At 32.3% G+C, this 12,526-nt stretch overlaps 1 protein-coding gene across 1 annotated transcript in view; it reads left to right on the forward strand.

Moving 5' to 3' along the window:
- The window catches only part of LOC132938312 (uncharacterized), a 77,527-nt gene that overhangs the window by 16,025 nt on the left and 48,976 nt on the right, over nt 1-12,526 (forward strand). The window contains exon 2 of the mRNA XM_061005080.1: nt 8,301-8,401. The gene's annotated coding sequence lies outside the window, so the exon portion shown is untranslated. The remainder of the gene's footprint in view (nt 1-8,300; nt 8,402-12,526) is intronic.

Below are 12,526 nucleotides of genomic sequence, written 5' to 3' on the forward strand. Positions count from 1 at the left end.
TTTCTGTTAAAACTGCTAAATTGAGTCATCATCGGTTCTTTGGGTACGATTTCCTTTCTTTCTCCGATCCGGCGACGCGCGCGCTGTTTGCATGCGTAATTACATCATGTTAAGGAATTTTCGTCTGTGTATATAATATATGCTATACATATATTGTATTATTGTATGTTTTTGTTTTTCTTCCGTCCGTCCGTCCGTCCGCCCGACCGTGAACAACAGGTCCATTTTTTTCGGAAACTAATTCACGTAAATGTATATAGTAGAATACGCGCGTGTCCGGACTTAAACGCTTCAACGTCATAAATCATACGATTCTTTCAGCGTCGTGTCGCTGAGCTCTGTCTCTCGGAACGTCAAGTGTAGTACACGTATAATGTTGGCACACTTCTAACCTAAATATTATAACACAACCAGAAAACCTTTGAAAAGTTAATGTAACGAAATTAAAAACGATATGTTGACATCAATAACGATAGAAATGTAATAATCGTATTATTATAAAATCGAAAGTATTGAAATGTTATGTACAAGATACAGTGATATACCATATTATACCATGTATGGTATCATTGAGCTATAATATACACGGCGTATAAATTAGGTTTATTGACAGGGCCAATTCTCACAACATCATCTCCCTAAATACGCAACTGACCCGGTTAAGTTTTATTTGATAATTTTATTGCCGTTCGGTAACAAAAAAAAAAAAAGCGATACGCATCGACTTCCGCGGTAAGCATAGTAATTAAAGTAGTCGTCTAAGAAGCACGGCTTACTATCACTATGTAGTCATTATTCGGACGAGAGTCGTCCGTCGTTTAATTGACCCGCTCTGCAGCTCGAGACGCGTCGTATCCAAACTGTGTCATCGCCGCCACATATACATACACATATTATATATTATTATGTTTTCATTACGCCTGTTTTCTTGTTTTTTTTTTGTTTTTTTTTTTTATTATTAAAATCTAGTCGATTATTAAACACCGCGTGTCGACCCCGATTTGATTTTATGCATAATATACAAACATACTACTATTTCGTCGCTTTATGTGGTACATGTTCCCGAATTTCGGTACGGCGGTAAAATGGATGTTACACCTATTATTACTTAATTAAAATAAAAATATAAACAACACGTGTGATTATACGCGCTTATATATATATATAGGTAAACAAGTGTGCATAAATAAAACGGTAAACCGGTGGTGGAATAATAGCACCTGTATTTAACTATTACTTAAAAAATAATATTTGTATACTCGTAGAATTATTAACTTGTGTTTTATTTTGTAAAATTTAATATTGAATACTTATAAGACACTCGATATTATTATACATAGGATATATTGTTGAAAACATCGAACCGGGCATTATTCAATTTTTTTTATTAGTTTATCGTGAAATTATTATTGCATATCTTAACTAAAATGATCTTTTTCACCATTTCATCGAGTGCCTATCATACCAGTGATTAAAAAATACGCGATCTCGGCAACCGGTTTTTTCAATACGTTGTATTTTAAACAGTAAAACATAAAAGAATATCCAAAATCAAATAGTTTTATTTTAAGTACTCGGGTGATTTACAACAATAATATAAAACATTTTAAGAAATTTCAAATAATAATTATATTATCACGCTGCAACCGCCGGTGGCGCCATTTTTAAAAAAAAATACCGGATCGAGGGATGAAGTAATAATATGCGAATAGAAAAAAAGCGGCGGGGATGGACATGCCTGCTACTTGTAATCTTCCCGAATATCGATCGCAATTTAGAAAAAAATTTAATGTTTATTTGCGTTTGCCGCATTAGGTAGCGTCAACACGCGTGTCGTTAAGGACCTAACGAAACGTCGCGGGCAATTAAATATCGCGCCAAGAATGGAAGGGAAAAAAACCGCTTCGTACGCGTTGTCGCCGTCGTCCGGTGTAGTGTAGTACCTGTTGTGCATGTTCGTATGATATCGTTTTAAAAAAAAAAAATAATATACGTACACATATGCATATTATACGATCAGATACGATGTATTATTATATTACATATTATCATAGCGAGCGCACACAAACTGCGGCGGCGGCGACGTTGATTGCATTCTGCGTATAAATTAAAATCGAACTTGAAACACACATAGTTTCCGAGAGTCGTGTGACCGAGGCAATTTTCATTGCCGATGCGCGCGCCTGCAAAGTGTGCAGCTATATTACAGTACGCACGCGCATGTAAAAATCGTGTTCGCCGCCCTTGTTCGGGTCGTGTACCTGATCCCTATCGGATCGAAAACGCATTTTACGCGCACGCACGCACTTAAACGCGACGGACGACCGCGCGACGACGCGCTCGTCCCGGAGCTTATGGTTTACGACGCGGAATGACGTATCAATGATAGTAATGCGCCGGTTGCGTGGGTGCCAGCCACGGATGATGTTATACGCACAGTAATATCGATCGGTTTAAGGCCCTTTGCCGCGACCACGGCCGGCGGCGGACGACGGATGCCGCCGATGTCGATTTAACGCGCACGCGAAATATCGCATTTTATAATATAATAATAATATGTTTATTACTCATCTGATTTCCTGTGGGTTTACTGTCGTGTGCACGGCGCGTACGATATATTATTATGATAAGACTGCGGCCGCAGCTGTACAAATAACGTTAAGGGGATTCGATACCGTGATTTTCTGTTTTTGTCTAACACACGCGCGACATAGTATTTTAGACGTGTTTTTTGCCAAACATTCCAACTGATCTATTGAAGCGATAAGAATTCTGAAAACAGATTTGAATTCGTCGTCAAGTCTACTTGAAATCGACTTTCCCACATTTTTGATATTATCCCCCAAATTCCAGAAAACGTCATATTGAAAAAGAGTATTTAAACATTTTTGTATTTCAATTTTTGGAGAAGCTAAAATCAAACAATAATTATAAATTATATACTCGCGCGCCGTCTCTTCGATTGTTGTCCGTATATACCGCGCGCCTACAATAGATATAATATAATATATAGGTACCCGATATAATATTATTGTTCGACGTACTACCGTAAGGTAACACTGTTGTATTCAAAGACCTTATAATAATGTACGGCAGGTACTGGGCAGTCGCTACGATAATGTTGTACGCCCGCTCGCTGAAATGTGCCTCCGAGATCGGTATGATTATTTAGTGCGACTACTCTCATTCCGGCGCGTGCAAGCGCTATCGTATTATTATAAGTTATATATGTCATAATAACGCTTAAGCTGGTGCCACGTGAATGGCCTACGATCGAAACAAACTCATCTATAAGTCAAAAACACTTTAATATATACTGTAATATATTATTGCGCTCGGTTCGATCGGATATATATATAGCTCGAATGCAATATTTTTAAGGGTCGGAGCGTAAATGCGATAAATGCGATTTCTTCCAACGTCGGAAGACGAACACGCAATTCGCACTGTCGCTGATGAATTCGATCTACTCGTTGCCATATCACTTTATTATCCGTTATTAATGTGCCCTATAATAGGTGCATCGAAATGTCTAAAATCACATTGGTAATTGTTCGGTTTTTTTTTCATGATAACATCGTATTTGTGTGCAATACGAAACTTGTGAAGTCATAGGTTAGCTAAGACTTCTAATTAAGATGATGAGTATTGTTAAATTCCTCCTAACAGTGATATCTTTTTGGCGTATACTCATATTTATGCGACATCGGTTGCGATTTTTAAACGCATTACCGGGAAAAAAAATATTCGCATAACATAAATTACGTTGGTATAACAATTTTAACGATGTTAGGTATACCGATGAAAAGTGCTTTTAATATGACTGTTTGACACATTTAATACACTTACAATGATACTTCATAAAAACTTAATAATATAATAAAATTTAATTTGTCAATACTTTATCATTGTTCGGTGTTATTTATTGAACATTTAAAATCAAGCGTTTTACAATATGAATGTATTAAAAACATTGTTGAATTTTTTTTTTAATGCATTAAATTATGTGACAAAAACACGGCGTTCGAAAAAATTAACATCGTGTGAGTCTAATAGCATTTTGGGTTTTTTTTTGTGAAGAACCTAACATATTACACCTTGCAGACTGCAACGCACCAGTGCTATTTGACGATTTGATTTCAATGATCAACTAATGACATAATATATTGGTTAAACTGCTTAGAGAAATATTTTCTACCCGGTACCAACAAAAAATCTATGACTGTATTTAATGATAATGTACCCAATTTGGACATAATATAATACGAATAAATAAGTTGAATAAAAAAAATTCAATATCCAGTTTCTAATTTGAGATATTTTAAAGTCCAATTTTGGTCACAAACGAGTTAAGGTCATATTCTCGTATGTATATTATTATGACCATTTATCAATAATTGTCCAATCCTTGAACATTATTATATTATTGTTACAACTCATATTAATATGCATTGGTACTAATATGGTACTTATTTAGCGATATAATTCGTGATTTTTTACGAGTATGTAACCTATCAAATTATTAGATAATCATATGTAAGATTTAGATAATAAATAATCTGTTTATTTCTTAAATAAATATTAATTACTATTACGAGTGTTTCGGCAGAGGTAAGGAAAGCAAACGGTTAGCAGACTGTTTGCTAATACCACCTGATACAGCATATGACATATGAAGTTTGTTCATCGCCAAAACGAAAATGTATTATCAAAGGTATCGCACTAAACTGTTGAAAAAGACGTTTAGTGATAGGACCAAACATTTTAGTAAGCCGTAAACAGTTTTGACATACATTCATCTCGAAAATCGTTTGTTTTCGGTTGAAATCGCGCTCTATTATGTATGGATTTCACGGTATTATTTTGGTTATATAGTGTGTACCAAGTATAGGTAACTTTAACGTTTCCAGAGATTTTATGAATATTTATAATTTTTATGATAATACCTCCTATATCAATGGTATAATATTATGTTTGTATAGCTATAAAATTGTTACTTTTGGTCTTTGGATATTATAACGTATAATAATATGATACTCAGGCGATGGGACTAGTCGATTATTTGTACACACTGCACAGTGAACACCATAAATCCATTGATTCAAAAATTATGAGTTTGTAAAATTTATAATATTATCGTTATTATTCAAAACAGTCGTAGGTATTTTATGACATTGTGCGTACCTATATGTGTCATAAATTTATAAGTTATAATTTACTGACAGAATACTCGATGGGGGTTTAAGACGGTAAAAATGTAGTTCAGTGTGCTCCGCTCGATTGTTAACGGGTTTCTGTCGGCAATTATTACAATCCTAATCAATTACTTTTCTGTCCGTCTCTCATTTTTTTTTTTTACCTACCAACAACAAACTGGTTCCCGGCCAGTTTGGTGGTGGTAATTAGCGGCGGTCAAGCGAAAAAAAATTACAACTTACTGGCTCATCATGATAGTTAAACATTTGTCTAATCATTCGGGTAACATCAGCTATGTCGTTTCTGCTGCCAGCACCTACACTACGGTTTTTATCCACGGCCGAGTCAAATTAAATTCACTTTTTTGATAATATTTTATCGAACATTTTTGCGTCTTATTAAAATATGGTTCGGAATTAAATTGTTCGACTGATCTAAGTAAGAAACAACTTATTTTTTTTATTCCGTGTCTTAAATCATGTTAAAATTATTATAACATCAACATATTATCTCAAAAATAATATATGAGTATAGGTAGGTAACCTTCCTTGTATATAATAACACTGGTTATTATTATAACGGGTCTTTAAAATTTCAAACTATACTGACAATTAAGTCATTACTTTTTTTGACTTGAAATTTTTAATAAAATACATTTATCTAATAAACTTGTTGTACCTATACACATATATATTATATTTATTTAATAAATTTTTACAGTTTTATTTTAATGTCAATACAATCATGTTTGCTTAAATTGTTTAAAATTTAGATATTTCTATTAAATTCACAAACAATTCATATACTCATAAAGTCATAAGTTATAACAATTATTGTTATATATATATATATATATAATTTTGTTATTTAACATTTGACGAAAACCGTGTAAGTACTAAAATCTAAATTATGTCTGATATTTAATTTAAATTTTATAGTTTTATTTCTTTATAAATAATACGAATTTCATTTTTATCCATCTCACAGTTTATGTAAAATCAATTAGGTAATTTATAAATACATTTTTTATTTATTTTGCATAGAATTGGCCATTAGGTAAACGCTAACTATGTAAAATACGGATTTTACACTAAAATGTAAGTAATAATTAGGTAAGTTGTAAATATGAAATGTAAGTTATAAATAATTTGAAGTGTTCTATCGTGTAAGTATAGAAAATTGTGTACCGAGGACAACTCAATAAAAAACGAAAATGGCGTTGTCTTACAAATGTAATAGATTACAAAATTCGTATAATTTTCCGTTGTATTTCATTTTTATAATATCCCGTCTATTATAATTATTATATTTCGTACTTTTAATCAATTTTTCCTTACGGCCACGTGAAGGACATCTTAACATGATGTACGACTTCCTATGTCTATTATAATTTTGTATAGTGTATATCTATAATAGGTACGCGTCTCACACTCTGAGCGTTATTAGAAAAAAAAAAAAAAATTAAATAATCATCCCGAAGAACATTACTACCGTCCGCGTATAACCCATACACATAGCGTTACAGCCGAGGATGGTATCAAAACGATAATTTGTTGTTTTGGTGTATATATTTTTACACGCGATTATTCGCAAATGTAATATTACCGCAGGTAGGTGCGCTGTTTAAACGTCGCGGGTCATTATGTACAGGACGAGTGTATATTATAAAGTACGATATTAAAGCTGAGATTAAATATTAATATTGCTCATACCGCCGGGAAGTGCGTGTAAGGGTTGGGAGACACAGCCGATGTGCTCAACACACACGTGAACTACGAGAGTTCATTTGTATATTGTACATACGATGATGGGGCGATTTCGCCCAAAATCGACCTTTTTTACCCAAACACAAAAAAGAGTGATTTGGTTTTCGCCCAAAAAAATATTATTTATAGTAAACGAAAAAACATTTTGGTTACCACAGTCTATTAATATAAAAAAAAAACAACAAAATGCATTCCAGTTAAAAGCTCCATATTCTAAATTAAATATATGTTAGGTAAATGGCGTTAAATGGAAAATACCAAATACACAGGTAATTAATGTTCTCAAATACTACAATTTGAAAAATGATGTACCTATAGGTACAAAAAAATGCATTATTATTATTTATTTATTATTTACTATAATCTTTAGTAGACAAAAAAGAGTTATTATCATCCCATTTGTTCATAAGAACTTTAATACAAAATTACCGTCTATCATGCCATGGTTGAATATTATTCTACAAGTTAAAGTTGACATTTATGTTAAAATTAATAGTGCACATTTTTTGAAAATTTCGAAAGAATACAAGCGACAAGAAATTAACCAATCAAAAATTATGAAATACAAATCTGGTCGACTCACGCGATACGAGTTCATAAAATCTATGTGCCATAACTTTGACAAATAATTAGGTTTTTATTATTATACTATTTTTTTTTTAAATGTCTTACACTTATATATATCATTTAAAATCTTTAAAATTTTATTTTTATTATTATGCTATTTTTTTAAGATGTTTTACACCTATAAACTTATGTTTATTAAATATTATGTAGGTATACGTATAGTCATTTAGACACATTTTCAATAAAAAAAAAAAATACAGTGGTAACCAAAATGTTTTTTCGTTTACTATAAATAATATTTCTTTGGGCGAAAACCAAATCACTTTTTTTTGTGTTTGGGCAAAAACCAAAAGGTCGATTTTGGGCGAAAACATGTACGGCCCGATGATGTGTATATATTATATATATCCGTATGTAATAATATAACGACGATAAAAGCTTTGATAAATTAGTGTCCGACCAACGCACACCGTCGGGTAATGATATTTATTTTTTTCGCGCGTGGTCTCGGCCGACACATGCAAATTATATTATTATTATTATTGTTATTATTATTATTGTCGTTATTGTGTACGTACACGATCGGCGTTGTGTGCGGCGGTCGAACTCTTCGCGAACCAGCAAGAGACGTTGCCCTCGATTTTACATCAATATTATATGCTGCGGCCCGTGTGATAATGAAATAATATCATAGTGTATTAAGATACAATTCAATGATATTATAGTAATACAATAAATGCTTACCCGTACGGTGTGTTTTTCGTGTTACAGTGTGTTTCGCGAAGTTCAAAATCGGCTTTCAATCGCAATCGGCAGTTGTAATCAGTAATTTTGTCGTCACGAAAAAAATCATTGTCAAGACTGTCTTACGAGTGAGTACGATTTTATTTTTCAATTGAAAAAAAAATATATGTATATTTATATTTTTATATATAGTTTTACCAGTCATAAACTCGCGTATAATAACTCTCAATTGCCGCGGTTGGTATTGTTAAATATATGCATTGATAATATAATATATTATCTATAGAAAGCGATGCGATTTAAATAATAATATATTATATGCACACCTAATTAAAAGTCTGTCACATTCGCTCACAATTTATTATAGACTGTTATATAGGCACACTTGTATTACACTGTTATACCTACTATTATTATTGTCTATTATGTAAGTATACTATTTTACATTATTTTTTTTTATTATTATTCATATGTTGTAATGTTGTAAATTTTGATTATTTCAAATCGATTTCTACAACGTATAATGTATTATCATAGTATGTATAATAATATATTACATATGCAATCATTTAACTGCTCAATAATCGGATAACAAAAACGATCACTATATTATAATGTTGTATTATGCCTATTATAATTTATAGCTATATATGGTACCTGTAAGTAAAATATTTTATAATCTATAGGTAGCAAATGTTCCATGTGTATTTGAATATTTCAACAAAAAAAAACCCCCATTATAAGATATAATCATTATTATTCGTTCGCTATTCGTTCGTCTGTATTACATTTTGTAAAGGTAACGACAATTTTGAGTTGAAATTATATTATAATACATGGTATAGGTATTAGTTACCTATACATGCTACAACATAATATAATGTATAGTATTATTTGCTTTTTATAACGCCTTAGAGGTAATCTCTAAACGTAATTTTTATCAGCCATCGTGACTGTTTTGTATTACTAATATGTATATATTATGTAGGTGTACAACTGTATAATTCGAAACATAATAATACGAACAGAGTCGAGATGAAGGTAATTTGGATTACATGTTTGGTTTGACGCTACTACTCATAGGTACCTATACACTAGGTATAGGTACTATAGTGCAGTATTACTCCTATTGCTACTACTAGTTACTACTACTCTATACTATTATAACTTACTATACTATTACATGTAACTACTCGTGGAATACCTATACCATTCGGCCGTCGTTCACGACCAAACCAATTAGGTTTATCGGTCGGACAGAACAATTTAGTAGTGGCTCGTGTCAGAGGAGAGAAACATTAATTATTATTCGTCTCCCCTCTCACAGTTATCACTTTATTAGACGGATAGTTGTGGGTATAGTTATTGCTCGGTTTGATGATCGATATACGCGCGATCAAGTACACGCAGACGTGGAAATAAGTCACCTCGATATTACTGTAAATAGCGAGGCCGGTCGAGTTGACTGTTATTTTTTTTAAAACGATTCAAGTCAAATTAATGTAGACAAATTTAAGTTAAACTTAAAGTTGAAAGTTACTTGTCTTTTTCTTAACATTTAGAAGTCACAACGATGGCGGTAACTACACTAAACATTGATACACACATTGATTGCCTAGTGGATAGGCGACATTTTTTTTACTGTTCTTAATTAACATCGGCTACCAATGGCCATTATTTGGATAGCTATAGTAATCTATGTCGTTTGGTCAAATGTTGTGGATAGATGAAAATATAATTTTTTCAGTCTGCGGTTAACAACACTGACCGTTTCCGTGCCAATCGTGCGGGTGGCGTAAGGTCCGTGATTGTCCGGCTGGCCTCAGCGCGGTGAGGTAATGGTCCTCACGCAGATCATAATGACATCACGTCCAACGCGCGCCGTTCTATTTATTATTATTATTATTATTATTGTTATTATTACTTTAATGTGGTATATATGTATAAGCTATATAGGTACCAATGTGTATATAACAACCGATTGTTATTATAAAATAACAATAGTGTAAAAACGGCGTCTCAAGTGTTATTATTATTATTTTTTTTTAAATATAATTATTATTATATCGTTATAAACACGAATTTGCTATTGATGGAACTAACTATATCGTATTACACAGTCGGGTTGCTGTGCAGTGGCGCAACGGTTGACGCGGCTTTATATATTTGATACAATATTAAATATAAACGAAACTAAATAAAAAAAAAGCTTAACTAGCCACACGAGTTTGGTTTGTGTAATTATAAAATATATGTTTTGTATTTAGATTCCCCGTGTGAAGCTACTGAGCTAGCTAAGTTATAAGGGGTGATCGATTTAACCGTAAGACACTCACAATGGCATTTGAATGACACGTTAAATTGATCACTCTGCAAATTATTGTTTTTACAATGGCGGCTCTATGGCCAAGTACTATGTTAGTAAAATAAACTTTATAACAGTTTCGTTAAACACATTATTTCTATATGGGTGCTGGTACTTATTGAAAGAGTCTTTTTTTGATTTTCCCAATATTTTTACTAACCCCGAGGAACAAAAACCTAAACGAAAGGTAAAAAAAGAAAAAAACCGATGAAGTGCGTGGTTTCATTGAGCTCATATCTGAATAGCTTTTCGAATTCGATGAATGTCTTAGTATTTATTATAACAATAGATTTAGTATAACAATTCCTACTATTCTGCGCCCAGGTCTTCTATATCCTGCCGTATTACCGTACGTTATAATATTACATAGCTCATGAGGTTTTTGATTCAGAAGTCATGTAACGGCAACGTAAAAAAGAATAAAATCGCCGCGGTGTTGGTTTATTGTGATCTGGACGCATGTATAATGATGATGTCGATGATAACAATATTAACATTCGTATATATTCGAGTTTGCACACAAAGACTATAGAACTTACCGAAATAAAAGCGTCACGTTTTGACCAGTATAAGTATAATATTATATTCGCTAAAATTTTAATCGAGAAAAAAATCAAACGCACTACAGTTCCGTTATATCAGGTCGTTTCAGTTTATAGTCCGATCAATTGGCGTGTGTGTATAGCTATAGCCTAAAAAGGACGCGATACGTACGGCCATCGTTGAGGTTCGACGCATATATTATACCTGTAATATGTGTGTAAGATTTTCGGTTTTACATATCAAAAACACGAGAGGGAAAATTACACAAAAGAAAATAAAAAAAAAAAAAACAACACTAAAACCATTTTTATGTGATATGTTATGATTTTATGATATTGTCAGTGTGTTCTATATACCAACAAGGAAATAATGATCTTGAAAGTCTTGAAACAAATCGATAACGAGCTGTAACACGCATGTAACCAATAGCGCGACCAATTGATGTGTATACGTGTATAGATATTAGATAGGTACCTACGTCCTACGTAGATAATATAGCTTGTAGTATAGCATATATGTATATGTATATTTTACTATATATATATACAATTTGTATGTACGCGTTACCATGTGCAGCATTTTCTTATTTTTACGCCTGCTTTTTATTCTTATAACAATTTTATTTTTCAACACACGATTAATTAATAATATGATATACAACAGTAAGTTATAATGCCCCGTGTCCCGGTACCACGTCGTGTGTATATAATATAACAGTTTAGTACAGGTAAGTATAACGTAATTCGGCCGCGGCTGTTATGCGTTTTAGTCGTTCTTGATACAGATTATTGAAATATGTACATAAATATCATATTATAATAACAAAAATAAAATTGTAACGGAATATATTATTTTAAACCACCGTTGAAACGATTTATCGCAATACAATAATCTCGAATACGACTTACGATCTGAACGGCAAGTTCATTTGATTATTATCGGCCGTAAATGTTATAACCATTTTTTTTTTTTTAATGTATACCTACACTGAATATGTTGTATTGAATCTAACAATGACATTACAATCATTACATATACAAAATATATACCTACAATAAAATATCTACCTATATTTGTTGAAACGCAGTTTCGTATTATATTAATATAATTTTTTTAATCATTCGGCATAACCATTTCCGTCGGCGTTTAATAATACACCCGGAAACGAAGAGTTTTGTATTTTCCTATACCTAATGGTGTCAAATACGAGGTCACCGCAGAGAGGCCTCACTTTTCTAACAGATTTTCCAGATTGAATATACGATAGTGCAACACGTGAACAGTAGGTTTATGCTCGCATGCTGCCTAATATTGTATATTGTGCAGTTTTTTAGAAAAATATCAT

This window comes from Metopolophium dirhodum, chromosome 2, assembly GCF_019925205.1.
Source record: "Metopolophium dirhodum isolate CAU chromosome 2, ASM1992520v1, whole genome shotgun sequence".
Classification (NCBI taxonomy): Eukaryota; Metazoa; Arthropoda; class Insecta; order Hemiptera; family Aphididae; genus Metopolophium; species Metopolophium dirhodum.